This window comes from Pinus tabuliformis, chromosome J (assembly GCF_031772625.1).
Source record: "Pinus tabuliformis cultivar Carrire ecotype Pingquan chromosome J, CPIR1, whole genome shotgun sequence".
NCBI lineage: Eukaryota > Viridiplantae > Streptophyta > Pinopsida > Pinales > Pinaceae > Pinus > Pinus tabuliformis.
The window spans coordinates 607310263-607333127 of record NC_142295.1 but is presented as its reverse complement, the minus strand read 5'-3'; the positions used below and the strand labels follow the sequence as shown (position 1 = coordinate 607333127).

Below are 22865 nucleotides of genomic sequence, written 5' to 3'. Positions count from 1 at the left end.
GATTGGATATGTAAACCAAATAAAGGTTAAAAGTTTAAGCCTAAGATGATTCATTTCCAATGACACCCAATTAATGATAGAAGCATAGATGTATGTTACAAGCCTTTGCACACTAAGATCAAATGGCTTCAGAAGGCCTCCTGCAACAACAATGTAGAAATGACGGCACCAGAGTTTCAAATGAAAAGTAGTGTAAAAGATGCCTACGTTAATAACAAAGTTTAAAACTTGAAGAAACGAGTCATGCATGCAAGCATCCTATTACAAAAATTTAGGTGTCTGCATCGAAAAGCCTCCAGCAGAACCAATATAGAAATAATATAAAAAAATTGTCAAAATGTATAGCAATATGGGAAAGATAATCTTTTTATCCACCAAAAAGATAAATCATCCAATAAAAATTAACCTAAAATTTTAGTGAAATGCACACACATCCCCTTTTTACTCGAAAAACAACTTTTTCTCCTTACATATTAAAAAGAAACAAATTCTTTTACAATTGAACAAAGCCCCATGGGTGTCTCATACATTTTATTTGAATTGTAAATTAAATAGATGATGCTAGTTATAAGGGTCTCTGCTCAACTATGCATGTACAATGCAACAACTTTTGCTTTGAGCTATTTTTCTTGCTCACCTTACCATTTCACACAATAAGGTCATGTAAGGAGCCTATAGATAATAATATTACCATGAAAACTCTAGTAATTTTCCAAACCCAGTACTTCAACTAGGAAATTATCCATGTCACTTGCCTTATTAACATAAAGGCATGTGGGATGATTACATATCATCATAATTGCATCTAGCAATTGTTCAACTCGCAAGTTGAAATTGAAGACTTTAAATGTCATTTAAATAATCACTGGACTATATTTGATAAGATACAGAAGATTCTTATGATTGTTTACAATCACATTAATTGAAAGGACCGTCTCAGTATGGAACATTCTTGGGAAGGTTCCTAATTAGATTATTCTTAAGACCTACTTTTTTTCACATTGCCTCCACTCCAGAATGTTTTATTTTCTTTAATGCATTGCACCTCAATATCTTCTCTTTTGATTGCATAGTTGTCAAACCCATGCTTCAATACGTGCCAGAAAAAATCCACTCATTCTTCCATGCAAGGAACAAATTGTCAGCCTTGAAACTCAAATTGTATTCATGTGCTCACTACATTTCAATATATTATCAAAAAATGCCCTGGAATATATTACCTTGACACTAATGCATGAGAAAGAGAAACATTTCTCTCAACCGTTGGGCATGGCTTGTGATGGTAAGGATGAAGAAATTCAACAGAACCAAGCATCTTGCATGTTTTTTCCATTTTCAGACTTTCTTTGGATTACTAGTGTAGCCCCTCCAAAGCCAAGTTCAATATTGACATTGACATTTTCTTCTATAGGCGCTATTTTCATTCCACTTTCATCCACATAACTATCCAGAAACAAAAATTAGTTCCAAACCATAGCATAAATAATAAATAACCATGCAGTCAACAACGATGTACTTTGACATCACAGACAAAAAATTGAAAAGCTGGAAAACATCCTATGAAAAAACCAATTGCATAATACAAGAAACCACAAGCCTCCTGTTGTAGTCATAAAAGTAATATAAATCAATATCTTCTTCTTCATCTCCATCTCCATAGTGTAATTTGCAGTGGTTTTTGGAAATCATATGCTTCTTAACAACTTCTAGATTTAGAAATGGTTTTCATTTCTCATTGCAATACAAACACATAAAATTGTCGATCACTTGTGATGGCAGAGAAAAAATACTCGATTCTAAGGATTTTGAATAATTCTGCCAAAATGTTGAATGGAAACTTGAAAAGAAACAAAAAGATATATATTTTTTTCTAAAATACCTTTAGGCCAAGATAGCTTAATAATCCACGGGGATCTTTCAAATATTTAGCATTAGGAAGAAAAAATCATTGCATCTTGTGCATATGATCTACACAGCTCTCAATGGTCCTGAAATCACATATGAAGCAAAAGTTGGCATCACACTCTAACTTCTCTGCTATCAACTCAAAATTTCCTCCAACATTTCCTAAACTTGATTCATTAACATCCAAACTCTTTATAGATTATGATGCTACACTAGCCATGTCATAGGTCTCAACCTCCTTCCATTCTTCACTACTTTCAAATTCTTCTGATTTATCTTTGTTGGGCTCTGAATATGTCATATAATTTAGTATATAAATTATCCATTCATAACTTTTATTCTCGCATTTATGACACTTTCCATAACAATTATACCACCAACTTCTGCTAAATGTACCTCTTTCACCTTGTGGTTAATTATGATGGACTTCTTATCTTTTTAATGGTTAAATGTGGTTTTAACAAGCTTTTATCAATGATGGTTTCCTAATGTGGTTATGTAGTCAAGAATCATGTTTGAACATGAAAATTTATATTTCTCTACTAGCTCAGTAACAATTTGGCAGTTCACATGGTTCGGTACTAGTTCAGCGGTTCGGTACTTAATTATGCACTTCCACGAATGGAGGGAAAAAAATCAAAATTATAAAATATGTTTTTCTTTTCTCTAGCATGGTAAATTAGGTGTCACATGGGCCTAATATGTTGTTACATGCCTTGTAATATACGCATCTCACACGTGTGAGATCCTAGCACACGATTTAAGCTGTAATAAAAAAAAGGCAATAGTTTGAAACTACTATATTTTTCCTTTATTTACGTGCATATGGTGGAGAATCTCAAGAATATGAGAAATGGGTTTTTCAAAAAATATCAGTTCACTTTCACCTCAAATTGTTTCCCAAAATTAAATACCCTTTAAAAGTTATAGTTGGTTCTTCGAAGCAGTTTTGTACAAAATTTCTATAAAAGCCAGATTGGCAAAAGCATTCAAGCAGTCCACTTCATGCATGATTTCTGAGGGCATTGAATCGAATATGAAAATTCCAAGAGAGTTTTTTGTTCACAATATCGCAAATTCGACTCCATATAAACATATTTCCAAAATACATCATGGTTCAAAATATATGGTTGTTTCTTTAACACCAATTTGTATAAAATTGCAAAAAAACCAAATTTCTAAGATTTTACTATAAAGTTGAAATTTTTTTTTCTGAGTTTAGGTGATGGGATCTTATCCTTACCCACTAGTTTTAATCTATAAATAAGACCTCATAGATCTAAGGAAGGGGATCATGAGTTTGTAAATGAATATTTTGTGAGGGGGAGAAATCATCATTTGGAATTCTTTGTAAATTGTATTTTTGTTGAAGGTTAATAAAAGTCATAGTTGATGATTCACTAAGTTTTTGAAGCATTTAAGCCTATGATTTCTTAACTACCTTGTTGGTTTCATAAAGGGACCACTGATATTTCTTGGTAAGTTAATGTACATGATTAGTTTAGATTTCTTGTTTTTGTACTTGTTATATTATGTATTCTAATATAGTTTTCTGATTTGGTACCTATGTTACAATCAAGTTCATAGAGTAACAGTAGAGTATTGAATGTTTATGGTTAATTATATTTGTATATATGTGATGAAGTGATTCTCTTATATGATCGATCTTGTGTGAATTTAATAGGTATGTGGCGCACCAGGTTTCTTAGGCCATTACAAGTAGCCTGCTTCAGGGTAGTTTTATAGATTTATTGAGATTTCATTATTGAATTTCCAGAATTGTTTCCTTTCCAATCCCTTACAGAATTTATTTTGTATTTATGTTTCAAGTGTGTCACTACAAGAACAATTCAAGGTTCCATCTTTCATACTTCATGAGCTAGTAAATAGAAACTCTTGAAATGATTTATTTAATCTGCAGAAACATATTAGTTTCTAGATTTCATGTTATTCATTGGATTTCTTTCCTTGGGTAGTGTTATTTAATTTTGAAGGGTGTGTGAAGAATAGAACAAGGATATTTTGGTTTCTACTATGATTCAAGCATTTACATTTGAACCTATTTTACATTATATTTTAGATCTAGGAATGTGACTAGTGCTTGGTTAATTTATTATTTAATAAACTTAGAATAAAGTTTCTTTTCAAGCTTAAAGTTTGTTTTGTATTCTCAACTAGATTAACTTAGGCTCTAATCCTGCATTTCATGTGCTTTCATATCTAAGTCTTACGACCTCGGATTGATAATTAAATGTTGGAATTAGAATACATATAATTTTGCCAACATTTTTGGCGTCATTGCTGCGGAGGTGCTAAAGGGATTAAAACATAGTTTCTTTCACAAGTTTTCTGCATGATCTTAGTTGCAGGGCAACTAGAGGGTGGAGAAATATGATAAGACATGAGTGAAGAGGCACCCATCTGCTTTGGTTTTGGGTCAATCCAAAGTCTGGTTGTCTCTAATTGATTTTCTAGTTTCTTTTTCATATGTGCAAAATTAAATGTAGGATCAAAAGCCTCATTTTTATTTTTTTCCTTATCAGATGTGTTTCTCTTTAGATTGATTCATGAAAAGAAGAGAATCTTGATGTGTGTGAACAGATAACTTAGTGACAATAGGATCCTAGTAGCACAGTGGCGCTACAAGTACATGATTGGCTTGTTTACATTTGTTTTAAGTTTGTTTTCTTCTTATTTATTTGGAATTTTTAATAAGAACTCCATACACTAATCCATGTGCATGACAAGGATTAACAACCAACAAAGTAGTATTCAAGGATGATCAATATTTTGGGAGAACTCTCTCAAATACTAGCAGCAGCTGGGATCTCTACTTCTCAAGAAGAACAAATCTTGACAATATTAAAGAACTTATTTTTTCCCTAGAAGTTATAAAATAGCAACAAATCCATGAACCAAATCCACGAGAAGATCTTCACCCTTGCAATCTTGTTGAAGAAACTAAAGAATCATGGACCAGATCCAATGGAGAGAAACCATTAGAACCTGAGGTTGAAGAATTTTCGACATGCCTATCAATCGATGCTCTAAGAACTCAAGAGGATAGTCATCTCATAATAGAATATCTACATGGCATGGTAAAGGAGGATATGCTAAATGAGCCAAATAAGGAGGTAAACCAAGAGCATTTTGATTTTGTTGAAAGTTGGTTTCAAGCAACTATAAGACCATGTTTCCCCTTCATTCTTCCTTACTTCTTGACATCATCAAGAAAGTAAATTTTTATTCATACTCAGGTATGCATTGAAGATTATATTTTAAACTTGAGTATGAATGCCTATTACGCACATGGTTACAATGGAAATACTCCTATACTTGAGGAGGGGAATTTCTTTTTCTTAAGTAGAGTAGGATAATAAATAAATAAATAATGTTTCATATAGTAGTTAGTTTAGTTGTAAAATATAATGCAACATATTTTTCATTTTTTGTATATGTGGAAATGTTAACAGTTAAAAAGGAAACTAGTTGAAAATGAGAGATCTATGTTCCTATAGAATATTTTTTTTAGGTTTCTTTTAGTTGCATATTGTTTTACCACTTAATCTTATTTCAAACAGCAGCATGGTTCAACTATTACATTGTTTTCCCACTTATTATTTATTTTAGTTAGATTTGTTTCTAGTTTTTCTTTTCAATAAAGTAAGTTATGAATATCATGTTTGGAATTTTATGTGAAGGTAATCTTTAGTTTGGATGCCTGAAATCAAAATGATTGCATTGCAACATTATCTGGTATTGCATACCAACTGTTTGGTACCATATTTCAGCTAACTAATACCCATAATTTTAATTTCCAAAATTTTAGTACTCAGTTCGACAGTGCCCAAAATTTCAATTTCTAGAATTTCGATACTTAATTTGGTATGAGTACCCATAATTTTGGTACCAATTTTCTATTTTGTAAGAAAAAGCTAGATTCAAGGATATTTTTCGTTTGGGATTCTTAAATACTGGTACTCAAAGAGCAGAAAAGGCATATTCATCAACGAAATGGAACACTTAGGGGAGTATTTGATTATATCTTTCTTTTTCCTTAAGTTGATAAAAATGATGCATTCATCATTAAGACTGTTGTTTCACAAAGATGATTGAATAAGAAACCCTTTTCATAAAAGTTTAATTGAAAGATGATTCCAAACTATTCATAGCTGATATACCCTTTTTTTTTCTTTTTTTTTTCTTCTTCTGGAATTTTATTTTTCATATTCACATAGATTTCTGATTATCAATACAAAATAGTTTCTCAAAATATAGTTACCAAAACATACTAAGGGGATCATAACAAAGTTAAGAGTCCATACAATCATACCAATTAAAAACAAAATCAACTTGAATGCTATAATCATAACACCAAAGCATGATCTTCGAGAATCTTTATTAAGACTTGCAAGAGAGTTGATGAAGTCTCTATTCATAGTGGAACACTACTTTAAAAGAGAAAGCATATATGAAAACTATGATTAGTAGTACTTTAGGTTTCTTTTGGTTATTCTTTGGTAGCCTCATCCATCTCAGATAAAAAATGGCCCATTCATGCTATGTCCTTTAAGTACCTATAAGTACCTTATGCGTCCAAGAAATTATGAAGGTAATCTAAGTCACTCTGAAAGTTGTCATCCTATGCCTTTAAGGGGATTTCTGATGCCGTTCCCCCATCTACCAATTGCAAAAGAAATATCCATAATATAAACCTAAAATGGTAGGAAACATGGTACTAGAGATTATAATGTAAAATAGGTTTAAGAGGTTAACTTGTCGAGGCTATGGACGCCTGCTGGTAGAGGGTACTAGCCTATGATACCACTAGGAAAACCCATCAGGGCTATGGATGCTCACGAGCAATGGGGCATTCTACCTAAAGAAGTGTCAACCAAACCAGGGCTTTTGTCTACACGTATGATGGTTACTCTATATTGTTACAATCAAAAGGAAGCATGTGTGAATGAATTCAAAGGAAAAATGAACTCCATAAATTTGTTGCTAAAGAATGGCCTTAAGGTAATCTTGAGTCCTCTATCATTGGTTTTTCATACTATACCTAAGATTTAATTACCTTAGAAGTGGGACCTATGATCATTGAGAAATAATAAAACTCAATTGCAAAGCTTATTTGTAATACTTTGATGAATATAATACTTTTGGATTTGGTTAGTAATAACTAATTCTTCATTGGTTCATCATTTATTGTGATCATAAAAAAGTTTCCTTTTCTATAAATAAGGAGAGCTCCTTAAATTTATAAAATGATTATCTTCTTGAGCATAAAACTGTTAAGAATTGATGAAATCATGTGTAATGAGTGATTTGGAATTTCTTTTATGCTTGTGTTAGTTTTCCATCATTTTAATAAATCTGAGATGACTTATTTTTGTTCAGTATTCATCTCATTAGTTCCATTGTTTTTCTTTTCAGGTTCCTTTGTACTAGAGCCATCTCAGCAACCCTCCTCACTTCTTCAGTACCTCACCTTGTTTGCATGAGGACATGAAAAAACTTAGGCATGGGAGAGTGGTTTTTGGGACATTTTCAACATATTTAGTTCATTCTCTTAAGCTTCCTTCAACAGATCATATTAGAACTCATCAATTCTATCTCTTTCATATCATTCCAGACTCTCAACCTTACTTTGCCTCATCTTCAGCTTCATACAACTTCCATTGCAGCCTGTGATACAAATCAAAATTCAAAAGGTATACTTGAGGTAAAACATGTTTAAAGGCTCTTTAACTCATTAAAATTTAAGGAATCTTGATGATTAACCACTTTCTATTCCATAAATATCTACTTTTCTTAAACCACCATTAAACCCCCCATTTCCAAATCCATCAATGCATATTCTAGTAAGACCATAAGAATGAAAAAGTATCATGGTACATGAATAAAGCTATATCTATAGTGTCTTCTCCTTGTACATCATAAAGCATTCACAAAATCATCATCTAAATGCTCTCAATAGGAGGATGAAGTCATTGTTGTTTATCTAAGAAAAGAACTGCAAAGTGAATAATGGTCTTACAAAGTTTCCAGCCCTTATCCTCATCCTTACCTTATATCATCCACCATCCCTTCCTAGTCCATATTTTGTTTGTCCTCAATTTTTTCTACCTTGTTGTGAAACATATCAAGTCTATGATGGTATGACAATTCACCTTTAATCACTTGCACCAAGAAAAAATGTCATAACCAAGGATTCAATATATAAAGTCTCACTTCATAATTTGTATTCTCACATTTATGACACTTTCCATAACAATTATGCCACTAACTTCCGCTAAATATACCTCTTTCACCTTATGGTTAATTATGATGGATTTCTTATCTTTTTAATGATTAAATGTGTTTTTTACATGGTTTTATCAATGATAGTTTACTAATGTGGTTATGTGGCAAAGAAACATGTTCGAATATGAAAATTTCTATTTCTCTACCAGCTCAGTATCAATTTGGCAGTTCACTTCATTCAATACCAGTTCAACAGTTCTTTACTTAATTCGGCAGTTGCACGAATGGAGGGAAAAAAATCAAAATTATAAAATATGTTTTTCTTTTCTATAGCATGGTAAATTAGGTGCCACATGGGCATAATATGTTGGTACATGCCTTGGAATATACCCAGCTCACATGTGTGGGATCCTAGCACATGATTTAAGCTACAATAAAAAAAAGGTAACAGTTTGAAACTTCCATCTTTTTCCTCGATTTACATGCATATGGTGGAGAATATAAAGAATAAAAGAAATGGGTTGATTAACAACATATAAGTTTACTTTAACCAAAATAGTTTCCCAAAATTCAATACCGTTTAAAAGTTATGGCTAATTCTTTGAAGCAATTTTGTACAAAATTTGTGTAAAAGCCAGATTGGCAAAAGCATTCAAACAATCAACTTCATGCGTGATTTCCGAGGCCATGGAATCTAATATGGAAATTCCAAGATATTTTTTTGTTAATAATATGTCAAATTAGACTAAATAAATCATGGTCAAGAAGATATGGTTGTTTCTTTAAAACCAATTTGTATAAAATTGCAAAAAAAACCAGATTTTTGAGATTTTACTCTAAAGTTGAAATTTTTTTTTATGAGTTTAGGGGATTGGATCTTATTCTTGCCCACTATTTTTAGTGTATCAATAAGACCTGATAGGTATAAGGAAAGGGATCATGAGTTTGTAATTGAATATTTTGTGAGGTAGATAAATCATTATTTGGAATTCTTTGTAAATTGTATTTTTGTTGAAGGTTAATAAAAGTCTAATCAGGTGCTTAGTATTTAGCTCAAAAATAAAAGTTCTCAAAATGTCTCAAAACCTAAACGATCATGTTCGTCTCATCGAAACGATCCCAACACAACTTGTTTCACTAAAAACTGAGTTCATATGAAGAAGATATCACGTTTTGTCCACTTTGCCAAATAGTGGAATATAAAAAAAAATGTACAATCACTACACAGTCAGTAGTCCGTATTGCTGACGTGGTAGATGACTCAGAAGGGTCAACGAAAGGTCAACATCCAATCAGATATTAAAGGTGGCATCCTGTGGTTGGTTTATGGTTTGGTGCGTTGGCAAGTTTTTATTGGTTTGAATGGACCAATGAGGAGGGGACAAGTGGCAATCCCGGAGGCTACCACGTGTCCCTCCCCAAAGGACTAGATATGGTGCTTTACCAAAAATTTATGGAAGGCTGGGGGATCGAACCCAAGACCTGCACCGAACAACCACAACACATTTCCATTACATCACAACATTACGACTTAACAGTTATGGGTTCCACGCTTATTTGAAGTTTAAACGGTTGTAGATTCGGGGTTGGGAGGGAAAAACTGTAGGCCAACCCTCCCATGTGAACACTCCACATAACCGAAAACCAACGGTTAGTAGTTCCAGCAGCTAACGCAACAATGATAACCATGGCATTAACCACCATAATATGACCACTCCAACGAAGCGAAGGGTAAGGCTAATGATTAGCCTAACCTTGGCATTGAAATGCGCGGTGTTAGTGCCAATCTCGAATTAGTGTTTTTTTAATCCGGTTTAACATTAATTAAACCTCCAATTTAATTCAGCAGCATGTTTAGCAAACCCTCCTAATTCTTCGACAACTCCAAGATAGTGGAGTTAACTGGACTTCCTCCAGCTTTAGTGGAGGATTACTAGGAGAAAGAAATTTTGACCATAACTGGAGAAAAATTCGACCAAATTGAGCTCAGGAAAAGGTGTTCCTAGCTAATTTTAGAGTTTTGAACACCTTGAAGCAGGTTTCAGGAGTATTAGAGCTTTGAAAACAACATTTTTGCCATATTAAGCTAATACAGAGGCACAAGCGATGGAAGCTAGACCAAGGAGATGTAGCCCAGGAGGGTTGAAATCCTTCGTCAAAACACTGTGTTAAGTGTTCATGTTGATGGTTTGTTTTACTTTTCATTGCTGATGTTCAACACTTGTTTTTCATGTTATTTTTCTCATGATATTAACATAAAACTTGATAAAATTTACCTGTTTACAATCAAAAACACCATAAGAGAACCATGCACATGAAGCAATTGATAAGCACTTGTTTAAAAATATGAAGTTGAAATTAGCACAACAAAACTAACATTCAACAATAGATCAAGTTGGTATCAGAGGAAAGGTTATTTTCTTGATTTCTTGAGTTTTGTGCAAGCAGGGTTTTAATGTTTGAAAACTGTGATGCTTACAAGGTTAAAGTTGTAAAGAGGAGAAGGGAAACTGTTGGTTGCAACTCCTAAGGTAATGCCTAGAAGAAGGAGAGCCACAAGGCCACAATCTCCAGCTAAATTTCCAATTCCAGTTGTGACTTGAAACACCTCAAGTTTTACGTTCAATTGAGATTGAGGAGGTACAAGTAGTACCAGAAGCTGAGCTTGAATCCAAATCCGTCATGTCTAGAGAAATAGAGACTAAAGGTATTTCAGAAGAGGAAGCATTCAAGAAAGCTTTCTATGACTTGACTAACATGGTTAGAGTCCTCTATGAAGAGAGGAATACTAGAATGGTTGGAGAGAGTTCTAAGCCTCCACATGGAGATGGAAGCTCAGGAGATAAGAAAGATTCAAAGGGTAATGGAGGAAAACCTCCTACATCTCCACCATCTTCATCATCCTCAACATCTCAAACAACATCATATTCCACTTCCACCACAAAAATTGTTCATACTCATTCAAAAACCCTAAAGGAGAAAACTCCTTTACTCAAATTGGACATTAAGTTTGAACTTCCCATGCACAATGGTGAAGTGAATGCAGAAAAGTTAGATGATTGGATTCAACAATTGGAGGTTTATTGCAGAATTCAAAACCTTCAAGAAGATGACATAAAGATCCAGTTGGCTTCATTGGGGCTAGAAGGAGTAGAATTAGTCTGGTGGGAAGCAAAGACTCAAGAAGAAATGCGAATTCATGGTAAGATATCCATTTCTTGGGTTGAATTTGTTTCTACAATTAAAAGACAGTTTTACCCTATAGCCTATATGAAAAAATCCATTATGAGTTGGCATAATTTTAGGCAACTTAAAGGCCAAACAGTCCAAGACTATACCCAGGAGTTTAGATAGAGGGCTTTTTTGTTAGGAGTAGACTTGAATTCCCAAGATACATTATTGAAATATATTGGGGGTTTACATTCCTATTTAAAACATAATATCCTTATGTTCAATCCAGGTAATTTGGATGAGGTATGTGTGCAAGCCATGCATCTTGAAGAAAGAGGAAAGAACATTTAGGAAGAGGGTAGTAAGAAGAACCCATTCAAGGGTAAGGAGAAAGAGAAGGGAGGAAAATGGAGGGGAAAGAAGAATGTAAGTGTGAAGAAGGAAGGGGAGAAAACTAAATGCCAACATTGTTCCAAAGTTGGGCATGATGAAGCCCTTTGTTGGAAATTACATCCCGAACCAAGGCCTAAGAAACCAAACAATAAGGGAAAACAAAAGACAACCGCTACCACACAACATGATCTTGAATCAGATTCTGGTGATGAGACCAAGATTTCAACAATGGTTACAAAAGGAAAAGAAGTTGTTGCAAGCATAAGTTCTTCACATGGTTATAACAACACTCCAAATGAAGAATCAAGAATAGAATTGTTCCATGTAAGGGTAATTTCAAATCATACAAATATTGATGCATTATTTGATAGTGGGTCACAATCAAAATTAATTTCAGAAGTCTTGGGCAAAAATATTAACCTTGAAACTGTACCTCATCATAAGCCATATCCATTGGGTTGGATAGTCAATAATGCAAATTTACAGGTTACAAGGAAATGCTTATTCAAGTTTTCCATCACTGAAAATTTCATTGATGAAGTTGAGTTAGATGTAGTTCCACTTGGCATATCATGAATCATTTTGGGTAGTCCTTTTTTTGTATGATAGGAAAGAAGTATTTTATTGCCATGAGAACAAATAATTATTTCTCAAGATTGGGGTGGAGTACATTGTGAGAGCCCATCACAAAAAGTTAAACATTTCTTTGGTTAATGAAGGGCATATGAAGAGACTAGTAAATGCAAGAAATTTTTTTGTGCTTCTCAAGATCAAGAAAAAGGAGGATATTGATTATGAACATTTTGAAGGTTGTGATGACAAAATAAAATCTAATTTGTTTGATGTGGTAAGCAAGCATGGTGAGATGTTTTAGGAACTAAAGGGGTTACCTCCCAAGAGGGGAATTCAACATGAGATACAGCTGCAGCAGGATGTTCCACTTACAAACATTGGCATGTATCACATGTCGATTATGGAGAGCATGGAAATCAAGAAGAAATTCAAGAATTTCTGAAAAAAGGTATTATACGCCCATCTACTTCACCATGTGGTTCACCCATTGTCTTGGTGCCAAAGAAGGATGGGACTTGGCACATGTGTGTGGATTTCCATGCACTGACAAAATCACAGTAAAGAATTGTTATCCACTCCCAAGAATTAATGATTTTCTTTATCAGTTGAGGTATGCAAAGTATTTCACTAAGTTAGACTTATGAATTGGTTATCATCAAGTTAGAATAGCTGAAGAGGACATTTGGAAAACCGCATTTAAAACTAAACAAGGATTGTTTGAGTGGCTTGTTATGCCTTTTGGTCTTACAAATGATCCAACTACTTTCATGAGAGTTATGAATGATGTATTGAGATCATTTCTAGATGAATTTCTCATTGTTTACTTAGATAATATTCTCATATTCAACAAATCCAGAGATGAACATGTCATGGATGTGAACAAAGTACTTGATGTCTTGAGAAAAGAACAATTGTTTTTAAAAATGTCAAAGTGTGAATTTGGCAAGACTTCTTAGTGTATTTGGGACACATTGTTGGAGGAGGTGAAATGAAGATAGACCCCTCTAAGGTTGAGGTCATTCTGGATTGGCCCAAGCCTAATACAATTATAGAGGTAAGAAGCTTTCTAGGGGAAGCACAATATTGGAGGAAATTTAGTGCTTATTTTTCTTCCATTGCAACACCACTACATGCATTGAATAGCGTCAAGAAAGTCTTCCACTGGGGAGATCTACAGTAGAAATCATTTGATGATTTAAAGCAAAAGATCAATTCAACATCGGTATTGGCTCTTCTGGATCTTAGAAAACCATTTGAGATTCAAACAGATGCTAGTGATTACACCATGGGAGCAGTTCTTATGCAGCATGGTTTTTAATGGAGCTATGACTAACTATCCCACTTATGACAAAGAACTTTACACATTGGTACAAAGTGTCAAAAAATGGAAATACTACTTGATGGGGAGAGAGACCATTATCCATACCGACCATCAACCATTGCAGTACTTACAGTCACAGTCAAAGTTGTAGCAATCACAACACTTCAGATGAATGGGTTTTCTACAACATTTTCATTTCGTTATCAAGTACAAAAAGGGAATCTACAATAAGGTAGTTGATATGATTTCTAGGCATATTGTAAATTCATCTATTATACTCAAGCAAAATTCTATTTTGCATGAAAGTTACATTGAGCAATATGCATATGATAATGAATTTCGAGATGTGTATGCAAAATTGATTCAAGGAAGCAAAATTGAAGAGTTAGATTGCCATGTACATAAAAGTTCGTTGTATCACTTGGTTAAGCTATGTATTCCACAGGGAGAAAGCAACAATATCTCATAAGGGAGGTGCACACTTCATTGATTGTTGGACACTTTGGTGTAGGCAAGATAGTAGCGAATCTCCAAAGGTATTGTTATTGGCCACACATGTTTGATAATGTATCTCGTTTCATTAGAGGATGTTCTTTGTGTGCAAGAAATAAGCTTAGAAAAAGGAAACTAGGATTGTACACTCCACTTCTGGTACCTTCACATCCATGGGAGAGTATCTCAATGGATTTTGTAGGAGGTCTTCCATTGTCAAGGAAAGGTCATGATTACTTGTATGTATTTGTAGACAGGTTCAGCAAAATGTGTATATTAACACCATGTAAAAAGAAAATTACAGCTGAACAAATAGCTCATCTTTTCTTCCAAAACATTTGGGTTCATTTTGGTCTTCCTAATTCCATTGTAAGTGATCAAAATTCTTGATTTGTTGGGAATTTTTGGTCAAATTTGTGGGACATGATGGACACTAAGTTGAAGAAGAGTACAAAATTTCATCCGCAAACAAATGGACAAACCAACGTGGTCAATAGGACAGTCATTCATCCTCTTAGAGGATATTGCAACAAACATCCCAAGTTGTGGGATGAATAGTTGCATTACATACAACATGCATATAACAAGGCAAAGCATTCTTCCATGAACACATTGCCATCTGAGGCATGTTTTGGGTACTTGAAAAGATCGCCATTGGACTTCATATTTGAGAGAGATGTTTCCATCGATCATCACAGTGACAATGATAAGGCAAGGAAGTTCATAGAGCAAATTCAGTTGATACATCACACAGTGCAAGAACAACTTGAAAGAAGTCAAAGCAGCTACAAGGCAAGGCATGACAAACACCATGTCGATCATAAATTTCAAGTTGGAGACGAAGTTTGGTTATATATTAGCAAAGAGAGACTTCAAGGGGAAGGTAAAAAGCTTAAGCAAATCCGTTACAGTCCTTTTAAAATTCTGGAAAAGATTGGTAACAATGCATTTAAGCTATATTTTCTTCCTTATATGTAAATATACTCTGTTGTTAATGTTGAGAATTTGAGATTGTTTGAGCCTCCTTTGATTGATGATCAAGGAGAGCATGTTCAGCTGCCATCAATAGATGATTTCTCACTAGAATATCTTGATGAGCTACAACAAGATCTCATACTTGACAGAAGAACCAGAACTTCAAAGAGAGGGAATGTCGAATACCTTAGAGTGGGACTCAAGGGACAAAAGCCTTCTAAAGCCAAATGGTTGCAGATCGAGAAGGTGAGGGATTTGTACACTCACCTGCTGAACAATTGATAATATCTTTTGGGGTCCAAAAGGCTTCTAGTGTGGAGGAACAATCAAGTGCTCAGTATTTAGCTCAAAAATAAAAGTTCTCATAATGGCTTGAAACCTAAATGAATGTGTTCGTCTCAGCGAAAAAATCCCAATGCAACTCATTTCACTGAAAACCGAGTTCATATGAGGAAGATATCGTGTTCTATCTACTTTGCCAAACAGTGGAATTTTTGAAAAAAAAAGTGTATAGTCACTGCACAATCATCATTCCATACTACTGACGTGGAAAATGACTGGGCAGGGTCAACGAAAGGTCAACATCCAATCAGATTATGAAAAGTGGCATCCTGTGGTTGGTTTATGGTTTGGTGGGTTGGAAATTTTTTATTGGTTTTAGTGGACCAATGAGGAGGGGAAAAGTGGTAAACCCTGAGGTCGCCACGTGTCCCTCCCCAAAGGACCAGCTATGGTGCTTTACCAAAATTTTATGGCAGGTTAGGGGGTCGAACCTGGGACCTGCACTGAACAACCACAATGCATTTGCACTACACCACAACATTACAACTTAATCGTTATGGGTTCCGCACTTATTTGAAGTTTAAATGATTATGGATTGGGGGTTAGGAGGGCCAGCCCACGGGTCAACCCTCCCATGTGAACACTCCACATAACTACCAGCCAACGGTTAGTAGTTCTAATGACCAGCACAACAATGATAATCGTGGCATTAACCACCACAATATGACCACTACCACGAAGCGGAGGGTTAAGGCTAACGGTTATCCTAAACGTGTAATTTAAACGCACAATGTTAGCGCTAATCTCGAATTAGCGTTTCATTAATTCATTTTAACATTAATTAAACCTCCAATTTAATTCGGTGGCATGTTTGGCGGACCATCCTAATTCGGCGGTAACTCCAGTTTAGTGGAGTTAACTAGAGTTCCTCTAGTTTTAGTGGAGGATTACTAGGAGAAAGCAGTTTTGACTATAACTGGAGCAAAATTCGACCAAATTGAGGTTAGGAAAAGGTGTTCCTAGCTAATTTGAGAATTATGAACACATTGAAGCAAGTTTCAGAAGTAGTAGAGCTTTGAAAACATAATTTTTTTTCCATATTGAGCTAATACAGAGACCCAAGCCATGGAAGTTGGACCAAGGAGATGTAGCCCAGGAGGGGCGAACTCCATAAAAACACGGTGTTAAGTGTTCATGTTGATCGTTTGCTATAATTTTCATTTCTGTTATTCAACACTTGTTTTTCATGTTATTTTGCTCATTATCTTAACATAAAACTTGATAAAATTTACCTGTTTACAATCACAAACACCATAAGAGAACCATGCACATGAAGCAATTGACAAGCATTTGTTTATAAATCTGAAGTTGAAATCACCACAACAAAACTAACATTCAACAATAGATCAAAGTCACAGTTGATAATTCACTGAGTTCCTGAAGCATTTAAGCCTATGATTTTAGAAAGGGCCCATTGATCCAGCTTGGTAAGCTATTGTACATGATTAGTTTAGATTTCTTGTTTTTGTATTTTTTTTATTATGTATGCTAATATAGTTTTCTGATTCGATACCTATGTTACAATCAAGTTCATACAGTGAAAGTAGAGTGTCGAATGTTTATGGTTAATTATATTTGTATATATGTGATAATGTAATTCTTTTATATGATTGATCTTGTGTGAATTTAATAGGTGTGTGGTGCACTAAGTTTCTTAGGCCATCACAAGCAACCTGCTTTAGGGTAGTTTTATAGATTTATTGAGATTTTCTTATTGAATTTCTAGAGTTGTTTCCTTTACAATCCCTTGTAGAATCACTTTGAGATTTATGATTCAAGTGTGTTGCTCCAAGAACAATTCAAGGTTCCATCTTCCGTAATTCATGAGATAGTAAATGGAAAGTCTTGAAATGATTTAGTTAATTTGCAGAAACATAGTAGTTTCTAGATTTCATGTTATTCATTAGATTTCTTTCCTTAAGTAGTGTTATTTAGTTTTTAAGGGTGTGTGAAGAATAGGACAAAGAGATTTCAGTTTCTATTGTAATTGAAGAATTTACCTTTGAACCTATTTTACATTATATTTTAGATCTAAGAATGTGACTAGTGCTTGGTTAATTTATTATTTAATAGACTTAGAATAAAATTTCATTTCAAGCTTTTAAAGTTTGTTTTGTATTCTCAACTAGATTAACTTAGGCTCTAATCCTACATTTCCTGTGCTTGCATCTCTAAGTCTTACAACCCCAGATTGATAATTAAATGTTGGAATTAGAATACATATAATTTTTCCAATAATCTTCATTCAGGGAAGAAGAGGATTTGTTGACAAAAGATGAATTGTTTGTTGCATGTTCTAGTAGTGGCTTAATTATAATAATGCTGACACTTCGAGAATATAGTGTTTCAGAAGCACACAGAATGTCAGCCTTTGACTTAAGATGTTGAGCATGTTCCTTGACACTTCTTTATTCTTTTCCAAAAAGTGAGCAACAATAAAACATTTGGTTGCTTTCCATTCTCTTTTGTTCCTTTTACTGTCTTTCTTTAAACAAGAGTTGGAGGCAGCGTAGTCCCTACTGAGAAAGTCAATAGATGCATAATACATAAGACTAAGATGGATAATACATAAGCCTAAGATGGATAATACATAAGCCTAGATAATACATAAGGCGATACTGATGCAGAGCTTCTAGTATAAAAATAATATCACACCAACATCAATTCCAAATATATGCAATCAACTACAAGCTTTATAAAAAAAATAGACCATCAGGCCATGGGTTTAGTACAAGTACCTCTTATGACACTGATACATTTTGGCCTACTAAAAATGTTGCATTCCCATTATATTTGCTTATGGTTGTTGCTCCATCAAATGGATTAAAGTGAGCATCGCCATTTCCGCATATGAGAAATGGAGTGTAATAGCTTGTTGAAGGATCACATAAAAATTTGTTAAGATCACAAATGTGATGTACAAAAAAGACAAGACAGAAAAATCACTTTCACCTTAAGGTAGTAATGAAAATCCCAGAATTTAGTTATCTATTATTTTATAGAAGCTGCATAGGAATAGCAACACAAAGGGTAGTTAAAAAAAATGCCTAGTATTCATTCACCTATTAGTTTATAAAAGGTGCATTATAAAAGAAATGCAAAGGTACAGTATGTGTAGAAATGCGTAGAGTAAATTTTCAGGAACTAAACCAATCCGATACAAAAATTATTCGAGGTATCTTCTTTTAAACAAAGCAAAGTTTCTTGGAAGAAAAAATGCATTCTCTTTAGAGATTTTTGTTAATAGAATTATTGTTTCATTTATTAGGTTATTTAAGGCAGGGAAAATAAACTTATGCTATTTCCAGTGGGGTCAATGCATTGACTACAATCCTATAACAACTAAACTTGACCAATGAATCACTCTTGATGCTACTTAACCAAAGAGATTGGATACCACCACTAAAAGTTTCAAAAGTTACAGGCCCATCAAGGAAGGAAGGTGCAAGCCAGAGAAATGACATGATACCTTTGTAGAAATAATTTATGATTACTAATAACATGCATCCCTACTTCTATTATTTGATTATTAGTAGTTTTATGTGCATTTTTTTTCATTGGCCTATTTTTAACATTTATTGGAAGCTTTATCATAAAAAAATTGAGACTTCTAACAATGTGATTTGATAACGATGCCATTTCCATATACCAGAAACAAGGAAATGTGAGAAATACCATAAGCCTAGTTGTTGAGAAACATGAAGTGGGATGGATAAGGTAGGTTCATAAGAATGGTATTGGCCACTCATAATTTGAGGCATTAACATAACACTTGAAATACTTGGTGCAGTTTCAACAGGTGAATACTGAGGGTCCAACTGTACTACTAGATCTTGCTTGGATGGATCAGATTGAGAAACCCTATTTGTTGTGATTTAATTTGTAATGTCAATACTAGAAGACAAGTTATGATCCACTAGGAGATGTTTGATCATGGTGTTCACTTGGAGACTGTTCATGGTGTTCAATTAGGTCATCGTGGGAGATTTGGAATAACGTTTTCTTGGAAAATCCAATCATGATCCGATTTGTGGGGTTGGAAATAAGACTCATAGGGCTACCATAGGATGAAATTTAAGACCTTGGAGATCTGAAATTACTGAGATAGATCAGATTCAATATTGATATCCTACAAAGCAAAAAAAAGAAAGATGTGTAGTTTTTTTAAATTTGCATAAGTTATTTTTAAGAAAGTAGTTTGAAGTGATTCAAAGGGAATTTTGAAGCATAATTATCATTAATTGATGACCTGAAGAAAGAAAATGGAAACACCTAGTAAGAAAACTGAAATATCTACTATGACATATGAAGAAGAGGAAGAAATGCAACTTGGCATATCAAAATTACGAGATCAAGTGTAACAAGTTTCACTCTCACAAAAAGTAACTAAAGCTAAGATGGATGGTTTAAAGAATAGAATGGAAGCTAAGATGGATGACATGGATTCTAAGATAGATGGCATGGAAGCTAAGATGGATGGAATGAAAGAAAATCTTAAACGAAACATGGAATATTTGAAGATAGATTTAACAAAGTTGCTACAAGAAATGCTTCTTAATGGCGAAAGGGTATTAAAGGAAACTCATGATGAGAAAAAAATAAATGTTAATCATGATTTCATAGACTCTAATGTTGGATTGAAGACCCACCACGTTCCAAATATCGATATGAGGAAGTTTGATGACAAGGATCTCGTAATGTGGATATTACAGATGGAGCAATATTTCGATCTCCATAATGTGCAAAACACACAAAAGGTACGCATTGCAACTTTATATTTGGAACCCAATCAGTTTGTATGGTATAGATGGCTTTGTTCTCATAAACATATTGTCACTTGGTGCATTTTTATGGAGGAAATGATATCACATTATGAGGATGCGAAGAGAAACACCTTCTTTAGTCAATTGATGAATTTCAAACAAAAGGGTTCAATGGTGGAGCACATTGAGGACTTCTGAAAATTGGATATAAGGGTAAATGATATTCTAGAGGAAAATAGGATTGATGTGTTCATAGGGAATTTAAAGGATGACATCCAACATGAGGGTCGCCTTTGGACACCTGATTCATTGGAGAAGGCATTCAGGTTGGCAAGAAAAATTAAAAGCAAAATTATGGCCACTAGGAAGCCTACCACTCACAACTATAAAGATGGAAGTGTTGCTGCCCCTATCCTTCCATAACCTACAAGGTTTACACCAGAACAATGGGAGGAAAAAAGAGCAAAAGTGCTTTTTTTTATAGTTGTGATAGCAAATACACTAAAGGTCATAAGTGTGCTGAGAATAAATTATTTTACATAGATTGTGACGAGAAGGAAGAAAGGGAATAAGAAACGTAGAAAGAAGAGGATATACTCCAGGAAACAACCCTAGACAAAGAAGAAATGAATCTAAACATATCTTGTAATGCATTGCCAGGAGTTACCACTTCTCAAACTCTCAACATAGAAGTACATATCAAGAAGAAAAATGTAATAGTGTTGATTGATTTGGGTAGTGCCCATAATTTTATTCATTGTAAGATAGCCAAGGAATTGAATTTCTTCGTATATCCAACACTAGTGTGTCAAGTGATGGTTGCAAATGAAGGAAACATAAATTGCTTTGTAAAGTGCCATAATATCAAGCTATCCATGGGAGAATATGTATTGAATAGTCCAATGCTTTCCACTCCAATGGGTGGTGCTGGTGTTGTACTAGGAGTCCAATGACTACAACATTTGGGTACAATAGCTTTTAATTTTCAAGAACTTTTATTGAATTTTTTTTGGGTCTGACGTCTTGCAAGAATGACCCATTATTAACATTTTTATTTTATTTCAATAAAGACGAAATAAAATACCTCAATTTAACTGACTTAACATTGTCACAAAAAAAGGTATTAAACTTGAAGAAGGTTCTTCATTTGAGTCCTCTATTTCTGGGATGTGTCGGAAATTAGAGTGGAACTCTTATCACTACAACCCTTGCCAAAATATGTGCCTAAAGTATTTCCAAAGAATTCTCCAAAGCTTCTAAAACTGAGACCTATAAAAGAAGATTCAGGAACTTGAAGTTGATTCAGAATGATTAGATTCTAATCATTTCAAACATTTAGTTGTTCTAGTTCTTCCTGCAAATTGGTAGCTCCATCATCCACATTTAAAACATTGGGTGATTATAGAGATGGTGCACTTATTTCAGCAAATATTGCACTAATTGTGCTACTATTAATTATGCCAAGGTTCTATTGTTAATTACGTCAGGGTTCATAGATGTAGTAATCTAGTTAGGGGGATTTCACTTCCACTCCATGTTAGGCACAATTGCTAAATAGAAAATACAAAAATTGTTAACCAAAAAATGGTATACCCAAGAAATGCACTTGTTATGATTTAAAATTCCCTTTGTAAGTACTAAATCAATTAATGTATAGGCATCTTGCACCCTAATTCAAAATATCAACAAGTTTTATATCTAAGTTAACATTAGCAGGAAAAAATAATGCCTCCTCTAACAAGTCATTAGTGCTCACTATAGGACACAATGCAAAGGATTGCAATAGAATGTGCGGTAGATTTTTCTTGCAAAAATTGTTGAATTGAACTGTGTTAGCTATAGTAAATTATGCATTGATAGATGATACATACTATCAATCCAATAAACACAAAGAATTCTTGTATAACTTAGGTTGAACAATTCAGAGTGATATCGCTCTAGTGTCTTTGTTTTAACATATATGGAAAAAGTTTAGATCGAGACCGATGATAAATCCATAGCAACCAAATGCATTAGAAACATGAAAGAAGTATATATCTTTTCCATTTATAAATCAAAGTAAAGAATTTCTGAAATATTTGAGAGATTGAATGGATTATCATACCATGAGGCAAAAGTATATGGGAAGATCAAGAAAAAACACACAGATGATGCATGTTTCATGCTATGATTTTCATATTTCAAGTTATTGCAGAGGAACTTCAATGACCATTGTGGAACAAACAAAGATATAGAATATCGATTAGTTATATTGCCACAATTCATTAACTAGACTAGGGATTATCGTACTCAATCCAAATAAGATGAGATCTTCATATTGATAAACATGAGGTTTTTCTGTATCCTTTGATAACAGTAAGTAATTTAATTATAGAAAAGGATCCCCGAGTCATCATACTAAGGTGTCTCAAATAGAGAATGGAAAGGAGAGGTCCCGGGTATCTAGCCAATCCTGTAACTTCTGACTTAATCCAAAGAATGCACAAATTAGAGCCTTGAATGAATTCATTTAGCCTGCTTAGCCAACACCATAACATAACCATCTGACCAAACGATGTAGATTTCAGAGTTATATATTATTGTGGCATGCCCTACTTATAATTCAAGCATGTGATCAAAGTCAACAAATAAGCATGACATGAAACAACAAGGGAATAAAAAAATGAAGAAATGGAAATCGATAG

At 33.9% G+C, this 22865-nt stretch overlaps 1 pseudogene; it reads right to left on the bottom strand.

The window, feature by feature from the left end:
- Positions 1-936: 936 nt before the first annotated feature.
- On the bottom strand, positions 937-21675 carry LOC149228432 (cytoplasmic 60S subunit biogenesis factor REI1 homolog 1-like; annotated as a pseudogene).
- Positions 21676-22865: the final 1190 nt, after the last annotated feature.